Source organism: Seriola aureovittata, chromosome 1, assembly GCF_021018895.1.
Source record: "Seriola aureovittata isolate HTS-2021-v1 ecotype China chromosome 1, ASM2101889v1, whole genome shotgun sequence".
In the NCBI taxonomy this organism is placed as follows: Eukaryota; Metazoa; Chordata; class Actinopteri; order Carangiformes; family Carangidae; genus Seriola; species Seriola aureovittata.
In genome coordinates this window covers 15,214,302-15,228,569 of record NC_079364.1, presented here as the reverse complement: position 1 = coordinate 15,228,569, position 14,268 = coordinate 15,214,302, and the positions used below count along the sequence as shown (strand labels likewise).

Sequence of the window (14,268 nt, the reverse complement as noted above, 5' to 3'; positions counted from 1 at the left end):
AGACACTATACTAAGACTATACAAAGAAAAAGATGTCCAGTCTTCAGTGTGGACAACACTGAAAAGCAAATTTAGTCCGTGTTCCATCAGGAGCTAAGAACTGGCTACTTATACAAAGTCCAATTTGTAAATAATAATATCAACATATATGAAAATTGGAAATGAAATGATGATTAAATTTCACCAAGTCTACTAACAAGGGATCATCTGTGTAGTGAAAACCTGATAGATATTTTTCCTCAGTGCAATAGACCTCAGATATTGTACAAAATCAAAAACACATCAATGAGCCACACCGCTGCATGTGACATGCTGTTTTATTACCAGAAATGCACACACTGTAGGCAGTTGATCCCACATACACCATACTGCTGCCTAAAATACTTACAAGAGCACCAAATGTATGTTAATTGTTATTATTAATATACTGTTCACTTCTGTTTGAGTAATGTTTGCTGAAAACAATTACAAGCTTATTTGAAAAGTCTAAATATATATTTGTGATATTTACATCTTCGGTCAGAATAAACACTTGTTGCTCAGAGCCAGAGACAGGCTGTGGATGTCAGAGACTATAAGAAACAGACTAACACACCTTTGCTTTTGGTCTTTTTATGCTTTTTGGACTACGTATAGAGCTGCAACAGTTATTCGGTTAATTAATTAGTCATTCGACAAAAAAATCTATGAATATCTGCCACTTTCAATAGTCTTCAATGATTTTTACACTGAATATGTTTGAGATCTGGACAAAACAAGACATGACGACATCACCTGGAAGCAAAAAAGTAATCGGTAGATTAATCAAAAATAATCGTTAGCTGCAGCCCTAACTACATACTCTCTAAAAATGAGAAAACAAAAGATAGTGATGGAATTATAAACCATCGAGACACCTTGTAGAAAATGTTTACTATTTGGTTCTATTAACGGACTAAATAGAGAAAAAAAGTTTACGAGAGTGAATCGCTTGCAAATTGTCGAGCCCTGGTTCAGCACGGTGATGATGATGCCGTCACTGCACTGAACCAGTGCTGTCTGTTGAAAAAAAAAATCGTATGATCCACTCGTCAGCATTAACGGGCCTTTAGACTCAACTTTTCTACAAAAAAAAGAAAAACACCAGCAGTGAACACACAGTGAGCTAGATAGATATGAAAAGTTCAGTAGCAACATACACAAAGTTTTGACTGATACACCCAACACCGAGAAGCAGATGCCGGAGATGGACGAGGAAGGCAACAAAGTAACGTTAACTGAAGCCCCTGGTGGCGATACCAGATCATCCTCCACCTACAGTGGCAGAAAACATTCCCACGTTCATACTGTTTATATCGTTTATACAGTTAAGTATAAATAATAACATCATTATTAAATAAATACAGTTTGATAATAATTAAAAAACGTATGTACGTTTTTGTATTCAAATAAATTAAATCATTTTGCTTGTAAATGTCTCCTCTTATCCCTTTATTGAGGAAAAACACATTATTTGATAAATTTTCATTACGCCCCTAAAGTTCTTTATGCGCTCTTAAATTTTTTAACTTAAGAGCACATGAGGGAAAAAAGTAAGTGTCAAGTCCAGTGGACAATACAGCTCTCCACTGCTGTGTCCCGGCTCGGATTCCAAACTAATTTACTGGGCACAGCCTGCATATTAATGTTGGGAGCTTACCCTCCAGTCTATCTGTGCCTCCACTGAATCCAGGGCACCTTCAGGGCAGAGAGAGTCTGCCTGATCTGTGTCGGCCATGATAACAACACAACGACCATTGATGAAAGGTCTTGTGGGAATTTATTACAAGCAACGACTGGAGAATATGGTGCCAGAGAGACTGAATAACCCACATTTGAATACAAGCCGCAAATTATACACAGTAAATGAAGTGACTGTGTGCCTTTGTTTCTTTTCACTAGTGGGAAGCTGAACACCACTACCGCTACTATGGCCACCAGAGACAGGAAGTTGTTGAAGCTGAGATTTCCTGCTTTCATTGTGGTTAAGAACTCAAAATGTTTATAGTGGTTTCAGAAACTGACTCATCTAATGATTCATGGTGTACATATTGCTTTTCGTCTGTGAGTGATCATGAGGCAGCTCATTTATTTGTCTTTTTATTCAAACAAAAACAGTAAGAAAAAGTACATGTCCCAGCGACTAAATTACTTCTACGGCACTCCACGTCAATAATACAGTAAGTGGTTAAGACATTATTAAGTCTAAATACTTTTTTTCCAGTGCAAATGATTGAGATTGCCATATGGTAAACATTATAAGACTGTAATATTAAAGTGGTATGACTTCAAAGGGTATGAGACGCTCAGTCATTTGGTGCTTTGTGTAAACCTAGAAAGGCTCAAACATGACTTGTTCCTTTTGAATGAACAGGCAAAGTCTGTTACTACTCAAGCAAAATGGGACTCGACTTAAACACAGGCTGTCTTCCATAAGTATGCACATGGAGAAAAAAAACTGTGTTGCACCACTAAGGTGGTTGACAAGGCCAAAGTGCATTCGGTAGCTGGCAGTCATTTTATGGCTGCAGTGCTGAAGCAGATTTACTTAGATGACGTCAGTGGCTTTGAGCCAGCTTTTCCTTTTTGGTGGCACTCTCCGCTGGCCTCAGTGGGCCCAGCTCAAACTGCTGAGCAGCAGCGCATACTCTAAAATTCCCTTTCTAGACCAGGGTTTACCTCAGGGCACACACAGTCTGGAAGCCTGCAGGAGTGTCCTCTTTTTAAAGCGTGCTTTGACCATGGAGAACACTGATGGTTTGATGTGATTCTACCGCTGCCACACATCACATCTAATTACACAATTAATGACTCTGTGTTCAGACTCAATTACACATCACAGATATTGTTATGGCCTGGTATTTTCATAACAAAAAAATAGTATCATGTATTATCATTTCAATTAAAATGTGGCACACATAATGTGTTCACATTCCCATGAGGAATTTATCAGGCCCTTGCTACAAGGAGAGAACATGCCTTGTTACACATAGCCTACATATATAAAACACATACTGTATTTTCACTCAGGTAAAGCATTTATTTCTAACATCAAGTGTCTGTTCACAGGGCCTGCATGTATGGTATGGCTTGATTCCCAAGAGCTGTAGAAACTATGCACTATCAAAGCCTTTAACTGTTGATGGTAACAAATATCATCTGAACCATGAAAGCATCTTGTCAAAGACCTATCATCTAATCTAAGTGGTGACAAGGCTGTAACCCACAAACCAAAAACCTAAACATAAGCAGACATTTTTTTCCTTTTAAATCTCCTCTGTTGTGCACACAAACACTACTAAACACAAACGACAGCTTATAGTGTGATTTACCAGATAGATATGACCTTAACTCCAAACTGGTAACAGTTTCAATTTTAAGACTTTTGTATAACATCTACATTTATATATATAAATATTAAGCCCAAATCTACAATTGGAGTTTATTATAGTTGATTATAGTTCTATTTACATCAGAAATCAAGTAGGACCCCAAAATAATCTTATTTTAAAATAATACTAGTGGTATTGAAAAGATCATTTTAAATGAAATTCAATCCTGAGAAAATAAATACATCACTGCTCCACAGTACCTGTTGCATGGAGCACAGAGTACACAGGTGCATCCTGCTGGAGACTGTATCTCTTAATGTGCTATTAATCACTAGGGGTTATTCAAAAATGCTGGCTAATGGGGATGATATGGATGGCAAAAGGGGCAGTTTGGATTCCTTCTATGGTTATACAAAAAAAAAAATCTGTAACTAAAATCATCTATATATTATACTAAATGATTCATCTGGAAATAATATCCCCAAGAGCCGAAAAGTATACATGGTCATATCCTCGGATTATTGTATGGAAAGACGATTTCAAATTCTGTGTCATTCCACAAACATACATACATGAAAATTATAATGGTAAGAAGACTGATATGTGTAATATACATGTAATGCTGGGCTCACAAAACCCCACCCCTGGCAGGAGAAAGTAAATCTATACTTTGTAAAAGCAAAAGCAAGAATTCATATTTGCTATGTTTCCTCATCAAGCACAAAATAAGCAAATACATTTGACAGATATTTGGCCAAAATATTATGTTCTGAAAGTCAACGGCCCTTAAACAATATTTGGTATGGACAACCAAAGAGAAGAACAGTCTCACTTTACTATAAGAAGTAACACAGTCCACTGTGTGCTTCATAAAAGCATATTATTCTATCCACATTTCACAACAGATAAACTATATGGACCACAACTATGTGGTCCTGCTCTCAGACCTCAACAAGAGAACATAAAGGAACAAAATCTGAATGACAAATGCATTAATGTTACACACCACCTGTGTAGCTTCTAAAACACTGTATCTACAGCAGCGCAACCCTCTTTCATTCAGATATCTATCGACATCTGCTTAAATGTCACTTTTGTAGATCACAATACAATGGCATCATTTTGAGTATGTTTATTTTTTTGCTCATTACTAATTTCACATTCTTTTAACTTATTACAGTATACAAAAAGAGAGGCTCAGTGTCATCATAGCTGTGAACATGTCTGTGTAGTTCATACTTAATGTGCTGAGTTATGCTCCATCAAAAAGCAGAGGAAGTTTGGAAACTCCTAGTTTCAGAAGTAAAGTCTAATTTGGTCAAACAAAGACAACATCCTATTCTTGCACAAATGTTATGCAGGCTTCCATCCAACAGGTCCACTGGTTGCATAAGCTGAAAACAAAGCATCTATTTCTACTCCTACTTTTTTTTTCTTCCAGGCAAGCAGATTTACACTGTGACATGTCTGCAGTTACGCCTGACTGCATTCAAACTGTTTCCTGGAAATGATAAAAACCCTAGTACCTAAATTAAATGAAATTAAATCTTTGTTTTCTACAAAGTTGCATAAAATATTTAACAGTAGTTAACTGTAACAAAAAGCATATTTAATATTATGAAAGCAGAGAACTTGTGCAAAAAGGAGGCGAGAGACTCATAGTTGCTGCAGCCAAAAACTTCTAGTAGTAGTAGTGATAGAAAGTGGATTTTGTTCAAGAACATCCTTTTAAAGCTTGTATTGGTCTTTCTCTCGCCCCATTGCTCAGCTGTGCCAGTTCAACTAAGCTTATAATAACAATAATAATATGATAATAAGAAGCAATTATTTTCCTCAAGCTGGTGATGACAGAGGCCTGAGATACTGAAGAGCAGAACTGGAAAGCCAAAACATAATAAATTAGGTGATGTGAGCATGTATTTTATAATCCTTGGCTAAATTAATTAAGTATATAATCAAAGTATACTTTGATTGAATCACAGCAGCATATCTGAGCTGTGTAAACTGTGGCCTGGTGACCTGACTGGGCTGTTTGTTCAAAGCAAACCAAATCTGAAAATTTAATGCAGCATATATTCAGTTAAGTGTCAGGGTAGGGGGGGCGCAGAGTAACCAAAGTCTGGCACAAAGGGGAAATCTTTCAGTGTTTGGTGCAACAGTGCTTACACCCACTTTTAAGATAACTTTACTATAGCTAATGACAACATTTGGCCTTTTCTCATCCCTCCCTTTGCATACAGAAAGATATGTGGATGGAGTCACTGTAAAACCAAAAGGAGTAAAACTTTGTGACACGCACGCACGCACGCACGCACGCACACACACACACACACACAGACACACACTGCTGGCCTACAGTTGGGGGACTTCAGTTTTAGCTGAGCAGGCATTTCCGAAAGTAGAGGGAGGAAAAGGAAAACAATGAAGGAAACCCCAAATAAAAGCTCCTACAAAGCAGCTCCAAATTGCCTTTATATTACCGGCTACATCTCCATTTATGGTCGGATAGTCTATTTTAAAAACAAGGGAATCGCAAATATCTATTTAAGCTAGTTTTCCTCAACGATAACCAAATGCCCCTTTTTAAAAGTATTTAAAACCCCCAAAGTAACGCCAGAATATGCAAAAATGTAATTTAGTACATTGTTTCTGTCAAACTGCTAGTTTTTGGACATGGGATACTCAGGGAGTGGCAGAGAGGAGCTTTAATCCCCCCGAAATACGAAACAATAAAGGAGTTTAGGCTAACCTTTCCCTCCGGTTCAGTCGGTGTCGTTAGAGTTACAGTAACAACATGGAGACTGGTGAGATAAGTAACAATCAAACATTACAAACAAACAAAAAAATACTTACACAAAACTTCGATGACGATTTAAAAAAAAGCACCGTCAAACGTGTTGAAGCAACAAGTCTCTCCAGCGTTTTCTTCGAGGTGGTCCGAAAATGCTCCGGTGAAATCTCCAACAACTCCCGGCAGAGCCAACTACGGAGAGGAAAACAGCAACGTTTTCAACCGTCATCTTGTCCAAAAATTGTTATTCGTGCAGTATGTTTTAGTTCATCCTGAATCCCACCGGGAGTTTCTGAGGATCTGGCACTGGGCAAACGACATCTGAGGCTTTTATAGGGGCGTATGATCAGGCTTCTTTTCAAAAAATGTGAAAAATGTCAAAGATTTTTCGCTGCTATGTCAAAGCCATAGGCTACAACAGTGAGTGTTCAAAGTGAGCATCCTGTTGCAACAGCGACCAGAATCGGCCATCTATCTCAGCGATGGAAACAGACGACCTAACGTTACTTCAAGCCATGGGATAAATAGAAGACACCTAAATTAAGCCAACATTTTAATAAATTGTACAGCATTTCCAAAACACGTAAACTAAACCCCACGAACAGAAGTCTACAACCAGTTGGAATACCTGCAACTACCAGTTAAACTTACCTCGTTATTGATATCTCATATAAAAATGTCCCTTTCTTTTGGTAATGTGATGTTACTGGGTATTTTTAATACTATGTCAAGTTATTCTGGTGTTTCTGAGCCAGCCAGGAAGGTGTAGGTGAATCGCTTCGCGCACTGACAGAGATGCGAAGAATGCTCGGAATGAGAAGAGGAATGAAATGAACGCAAAGAGCGAGTTTGCGCCGGGGCGGAGCGAGAGGTGGCGTCATCCCGAGCCCAGCAGCCAGCCTGGACAGCAGGCAGCGGCGGGGACTGGGAGGGCAGTAAACATCCCGGGAAGTGACGCCTTCAGGGGCACGACGAAACTCAGAATTTACAACTCCACAGCCGTCAAACCCTCTTGCAACAGCGTTGATCAAGCTACAGTTACCAATACATAACATAGTCCCCCTCGGATCGCCCGAAGCAGGGATGGACTACCGAATAGGCCTACGGGCACAGGCCCAGCCAAGGGTCCAAGAAGTCATGGGACCGGATCCTCTGAATGAAGTTATTGTTAGCATTTATTTTTGAAAGCCACAGAAACATTAACATTACACGTTTGAAACGTTCAAACATTGAGACGTAAAAATACTACAAAGAAACACTAAATTATTAGAGACAAAAATTGAGAGAGACAAAAGAGACAAAAATGTCCACAAAGTAACACAGAACAACTACATAGAGAGTCAAAATTTCACCAAAGAGACATAAAGTGACCATAAAAACAACTTCAATGAGACACAAAATTACTGCAACATGACCAACGACACAAGTTTCAGTCCTATACAGAAGAGGTGGGGGGCTTTTACTCGCCTGTGCCCACGAGTCCCTTTTTTCATAATCTGCTCATGACCTCAAGCTACCAAACCCATGTGCTAGGTAGCACTAGAGGAGTGTTTTGTCATTTCAATAATAAAAATGTCTTGGAATATTGGATAAACAAAAAAGACATTATGAAATAAATAATCATGTTAAAATATTGTGTGAAACATAAATGAACAAGCAATTTGTGAAATAAATTATTAAAACTTAGCTCATTACGCATTAATTTCATAGTAACCCAATTTTAATGGATATAATTTTTATTTCATGACATTTTGTTTAAAATTGCACATTTTCAAAGGTCTGCTTTTCTATATATTTTCCACAATTTATTCGTGTGATTATTTTATAGGCTACTTATTTTTCAATGTATGATGAACACTTTGAAGCTCCATATGTCATATTCTTTGAAATGCAGTTTTTGTGTGTATTTTTCGCTTTAAGTCTATCTCGTCAGCACTGTCATATATTGGATGGACACACACATATTGTATAGCCTACGTACAGTGGGGACCAAAAGTCTGAGACCACTATGAAAATCTCTAATATTTTCACGTAAACCTGGTAATAATCCGAAAGTCAGAGAATTCAGAAACGTTAAAAACACAGTTATGTCATGTAAAATGAAGAAGAAATATTCCTTGATCAGCAAACAAATTTAAGCAAATTTGAGGCATTGACCAACTTAACTCCTTTGTACAAAAGGTCAGATTTCCCTGAGTTGTATTCCCTTTGAAGCATGTGTACAGACGACACTTGGGTGGACCTGATCTACTCTCAGAGGCTTGTTCAAGTAACTCAACTTGCAGCCAGTGTTCACCTGTTATAAATATGACTGTCCCTCAGGTTTCCAGCAGATCATTGCTTTCTAAGTAGCATTGTGATAGTGGGGAAAATGGCATCAGAACTAAGTAAAAGTGTCAGAAGTCCAATCTGCGTCAAATCATGGCTAGATTAAAAGTTTCTAAGGGGGCAGTGCATGGAACAATACAACACTTTGCAAAAACTGGATCAGTCAGATCTAAAGCACAATCAGACAGACCAATAGACAGAAAAGGAACTTCATCACAGATACAGAATTTGCTAAATAGAGAACATAAGACTCAAATCAGCAAGGTTTTCTTTTTGTGGTCCTAGAGGACAAGTAGCAGTTTTGAAACCACCTCTCAGGAGGGGACACAAGGCCAAATGCTTGGGGTGGAATATGGGATACCAGCATTTTACAGTGGGTTTATGTAAGGAGACAAACCAGAGAGACAATGATACCCTGGTGCATCAAATTGACAGTGAAACATGGGGCAAATGTTCAAGTCTGGGTTTTTTTTTTTGCCTACTCTGGAGTTGGACACTTGCACTGAATTGAGTAAATGCTGACCAAGGAGAAGTGCTCCATTCTTCAGAGACATGCGATACCCTCTGGTTTGCATCTTTTGTGGAGAAGGATTCGTACCGCAGGAAGATAATGACCCAAAACACACCTCACAGTTTTGCAAGAGCTACTTGAAGACCAAAGTCCTGACTGTCATTGGCTTTCCTCCACAGTCACCTGACCTCAGCCCCACGGAACATTTATGGAGGCACTTGAAGACGAAGAAAAACAAGCACTCTGTGACATCACAAGAAGCTCCGTGGAACATTGTCAAACCATAATGGGTCATCATGCCACTTCAAGTGCATGCTGTCATTAAAGCAAAAGGGGGACATACCAGATACTAAGATATTCTGAAATTCATGTATATTTTTTAAGATTAAGATTTAAGATTCACTTAAATCGCTAAGCTGATATTATCATAATTTAATGTAATGAAAAAATGTATTACATTCCAAACAAATGCATAAGCATCTTGATTAGAGGTCATAGACTTTTGGGTCTATATATTTGTGTGTATATACTGTATATTATACCAAAAAATCAGTCTTCTAATATTTTCAGAAAACAACTACTGTCATGATATAAACGCCACCACTTCAGGTAAGCAGCATGCATTTCTGACACTATATTCAAACCTGCTGTATATATATATATATATATATGTATATATGTGCTATATGTGTATATATGTTCTTTCAACACATTTTCATAAAGGTAGAGTTTGCCAGATTTACAAGTGCGAGTTCAAACAGTTATACAATGAAAACCCGAAGACACAACTGTGGTCCTGTCTGAGCAAGTCATCCATTAGAAGCCAGTGTTTTGACACCAATCCTTCAAAAGAAAGGGATCCATGAAGATGAACGACTGCCCCTCTGAGGACATCCATCAACACCTTTTAACGCTTGTCTGTGCACGTTTAGCTGAGAGAGAAACACAGGGAAGTGTACGATTTAAATGCGCTTTATACAGGAACATCTCTTTGTACATCTTTTACCGTCTGTATTTTTATTCCACGAGCTGTTAAAATACACTTCATGGTATAGCTTACCAGTTGCTGCTTTCAAAGCAGTTGTTATCATTTTCTTCTGGGCACTGGCTATTCCCTTCAATAACAAAAATTTGAATCATCAAACTGCAGCTATATCTAGGATGTCCTTACTGTGAAGTGCCTGCTTTTTTCCAAATGTTGCAGTAGGTAACTGCTGGAGCTCGGATGTTACAGTGTTAATTTAACACCTTACAGCGTTTAATGTTAAACATAATCTTAAGAGCTCTCGTCACATGTGTCAGAATTGAAAGAATATGCTCTGAGAAGTCTTCAGTGTCAGTGCACCTGGCGGAGACTGCATTTTGTAGGTTACTGAGCCAAATGATTACTGCTAAATTATAGATATATGAATTCCTGATGTTCTTATCTCTGTGCTCTGTGTGCAATTATTGTATTTCATCATTCCTGTATGTGGTGAAGGAGAAAAGCCACTGAAATGTTAATACCAAAACAAATAGCTCACCCACCTTAAGCCAACCCTGTGACGACACTATTAATCAACAAGTCCCCCAACCTAAACGGCCACATGGGTCGTTTTTCTCTTGGATACAACCCGTAGGAGCGTACCAGCAACAAGCATACTGGCATACTTTGTTGTCGTGGCAACACTGATAAACACACCCAAACCTCCTCGTAATGCAGGCTAACAATCGATTAACAATGAAACGTAACTATGGGTTGTATTAAGATGCTTGCACCGACAACCGATGGGCTCAGTTTTTACAGGGGGACAGTCTCCTATTAACTGCCACTCAGCTGTTGTGCAACAGGATGTAGCCACATGAGTGGTCTTGTCTCTAGGATAGGTGGTGAAAAACGTGTCAGTAGGGAATGACTAAATGTGAGACAGAGTGGGAGAGTCATATGTTCAAATGCATGTTCCACTTATTAGAGAGATGGTCGTGGTCATTATGAATAAGCCAAGTAATAGTACTTGGTTGAATAGTGTCACATTTAATTGTTATTGTAATTATATTTTAACTAGAAGTCTGAACTCCTGGAAGCCTTCAGTATTTTTATGCACATGAGTTTAACATTGAACTACAGTGAGATTTACCTCTGTTGGGTAATTCATGTTTTCCTTTTTTGGTTATTAAGCGCATTGTAAAATCAGGCAGATAACTCCACTGTGCCCCAGTTCAGAGGGGTGGATTTGAAGGATTTGTGGCCTTTATTCTTCCCAGTCTCTATGTAATAAGTTTAGTTTTTCTATGCAAGAATACTAGCTGGTCCTTGATATACTGTGTGGTCATTTGATTCAAAAAATTAATTCAAGAATATACTAAATATAAGCCCAAAACTGAAATACAAAAGGTCTTAAAACTAGGGCCCCTTCCAGACAGGATCTCAGTTTTCAAACAAATTCTTAATTAAATCATGAAAAAAGGAATACTTGTCACACAGCAAGGAAGTGGTGGAAATCCAGCCGTGGAAGGACGGACCTTAGGACCTACCTTTCTAAACTACGTCCTCCACAGAACTTGAAGGCCAAACATCCATTTAATGTTGTTCAGACAGTCCTTCTAAACTTGTAAGTAAAATATGTCCATGTAATACCCAAACTTTCATGCAATCTTTATTTAGCATTTTTTTTGCTGCGCTTAATCAGTGTAAGTAATATGTTGGTTAAAAATGGCAACTATGATAGGGTTGCAGACATCATTTTGGTTGTTGTCATGGCCCCCTGACGAAAGCAAAAGTGAAACCTAGACCATGCATGCTTAGGCTGTGCACTCTCCTGTATTGCACTGGCACTGTACACTGTGACCTCAAATGGTCATTTTTTCCCCCCAAAACTGAACAAAAACAGGCTAATGGGACTGACACTGTCATGAAACAGCCTCACATTTGTTCTGGAATAACAAACACTTCTGCACAACAGGCTGTGGTTTTCAGGTCTTTCTGTACAGATTTGATTGCCCCAATAGTATCCTTTACTATAAATAACTAATCAGTATGAAGGTCTCAATACCATATCATGACACGATGGTGCTTTTCTCTATTAGTGACAGCCTACATAATGTGTCTCCTGATATTTTTTTCCATTCATAGTCAAACTGGTTCACTGGGTTACATTCCCCTAATGAGTGAAGATTTGATTTATGTTCCATTACTGTCTACATGTCTACATACAAATATATCAACCGAAGCAAAGTCCACCTGTCCAGTGAGCGATATGTGCATTAAAATGTGCCATGCCTTATTGCCTTATTTTAACAAGTTAGTCAAGTGTATTTTGCACATGGCTACTGATGATGAAGTGATAGCTGCATGCTGCAAGTTACACTGGCTTTGAATCTAATTCTAGCGTAGTCCATGGGTCTAACCAACTAAGCTTCTGTCTTATGCTTGCATACATTCTTCACCATCATGGAGGTGCAATGCAACATCTCCATGCTGTATGTACAGTATGTGTATGGATCTTGCCATCTGCAAAAAAACCTTTCCCTACAACACTTATTTTTTTGTGTGCAGAACTCTCTCACTAATACCTTCACTCTACTGTGTCGCTTTCAACATCCATGCTATTGTCAGCTGAGATAAAATATGTCAGAGGACTCTTTTTCATAAGCCAATTTGGGAGCTTGGGGACACAGTAGATAATAAGAGCTTAATCATTAAATGCATGCTTCAGAGAACACCAATCAGCTGTTCTGACCCAGTGAAGCTATAGTTTCTTCACTGCAGTCCTCATTCCTGACTCCTGGCTTGATAAGGTTGGTCTGTGCTATGGCATTGCTTTGATTTGAACCTGCTGCTCTAAGCCTCTAAGGGAGGCCACGGTGCAATAGAATTAGCCTGGTTTAGTTCATTTTACTCCAGATCTGCCCTGCTGCTGCCACTGCCTGCCCTGGTCTGGTTCAGCATGGCCTGCAACATCCTCTAATCAGATGGCTGTGTAAGGCCAGGTGCTTCCCTGGCTCTCTGCTTTGACTGCTCAGCTGGCCACACTGATTCACTTTATTCAAAGATAAGAGAAGGACTAGTGAGGGCCACTTACTGGTTAAATGAATAGGAGTGGTGGAGCCCACATCCCAATCAGCATAGCTTCTGATTATTTCATGGACCGTGTTGCTGTTTAAGTGCATCTGTATGTGTATATGTGTTTTTCATTACATACATACAGTATGAGCAATTGTGAGTTTGTAGTTTGTTACCGTATGATTCAAAACACCTTGAGGAATTTATTTTCATGAATGAGCAGATATCAAGGAGGTTGTTTGTTTAAACCACACATGAGTTAAACTACATCAATCTGAATTTTCCCTATGTTCCACACATATAAATACCCTGTCAATTAAAGGTTGCTTTCTAGGCTCACAACTGAACTGATGACATTTTTAAAGGAAAGGCCCCCTTGTGGTAACTTCAAACCTTGTTTTCTGTGTTACTATGTTCACAGTCCTGCTTACCTCTAAGTTCTTCAGAGATGTTTTATTATGGGATTTGTTTCCAAAAAAGCTTTTCACTTTATCACATATTATATACAATATGATGTATCACAACATCTTGAAATGTGTATTCCTTGTATTCTGCACTTATACTAAAGCCTCTTTGATGTGAAAACAATAACACAGGCAGGAAAACGTTATGGATCTTTATCTGTAGAGCCCACTGACAACATATCTGAAGCCTGGAAAAGTTAAAAGTTCAAGTGCAATGAATAGGCCAGTATTGGTGCTCCTCTCTCATGTAGATGTAATGTATTTACATTATCCAAACTTTTCTTATTTGGTCTGTACTTCAAACATAATGCCACTGAGCCCATTATCTTCCCTTTTGGATTAAAAGACTCTCACAGTCTTTAGGACACAGTAGACATATTTTTATAGTATCATGCCACCTGACTGAGTTTTAAAAAGATGTTCTGTTCCCAGAGAGGCCTCATCAGGTTTCCCCAGGGACAAGTCTGATGATATATGACTACACCACATTGACCCAATTGTTGTGGCATGAAAGAAATTCATTGCAATTATTATACAGCAGAAATTTGAATCCAGTAATTTAAATATATATATTGTCAGCCAATTATTGTACAGTTATTGGTGGGTGTTTCTACAAGCATTTATTATAAGCTGTAGTCAGTTAAGTAATCATTAAAAAATTGGACATCTATTGGACATTTATATGAATGCAGCATGTGTGCCCATAACAAGATCCTGATGAAATTCTGACTATGTTTCCAGAGAGCTGATTGGTTTGGAGTCAGGCTGTTCACACAGCTTTA

At 38.4% G+C, this 14,268-nt stretch overlaps 1 protein-coding gene across 7 annotated transcripts in view; it reads right to left on the bottom strand.

Moving 5' to 3' along the window:
* The window catches only part of tead1b (TEA domain family member 1b), a 48,303-nt gene extending 41,332 nt beyond the window's left edge, over positions 1-6,971 (bottom strand). For 4 of the 7 annotated variants that reach the window (XM_056371389.1, XM_056371407.1, XM_056371381.1 and 1 more), the window contains exons 1-2: positions 6,793-6,969; positions 6,204-6,333 (exon numbers count right to left, since the gene is read on the bottom strand). The gene's annotated coding sequence lies outside the window, so the exon portion shown is untranslated. Of the gene's footprint in view, positions 1-6,203; positions 6,334-6,792 lie in introns of all 7 variants that reach the window. The other 3 variants (XM_056371363.1, XM_056371373.1, XM_056371353.1) reach the window with 2 other exon arrangements.
* Positions 6,972-14,268: the final 7,297 nt, after the last annotated feature.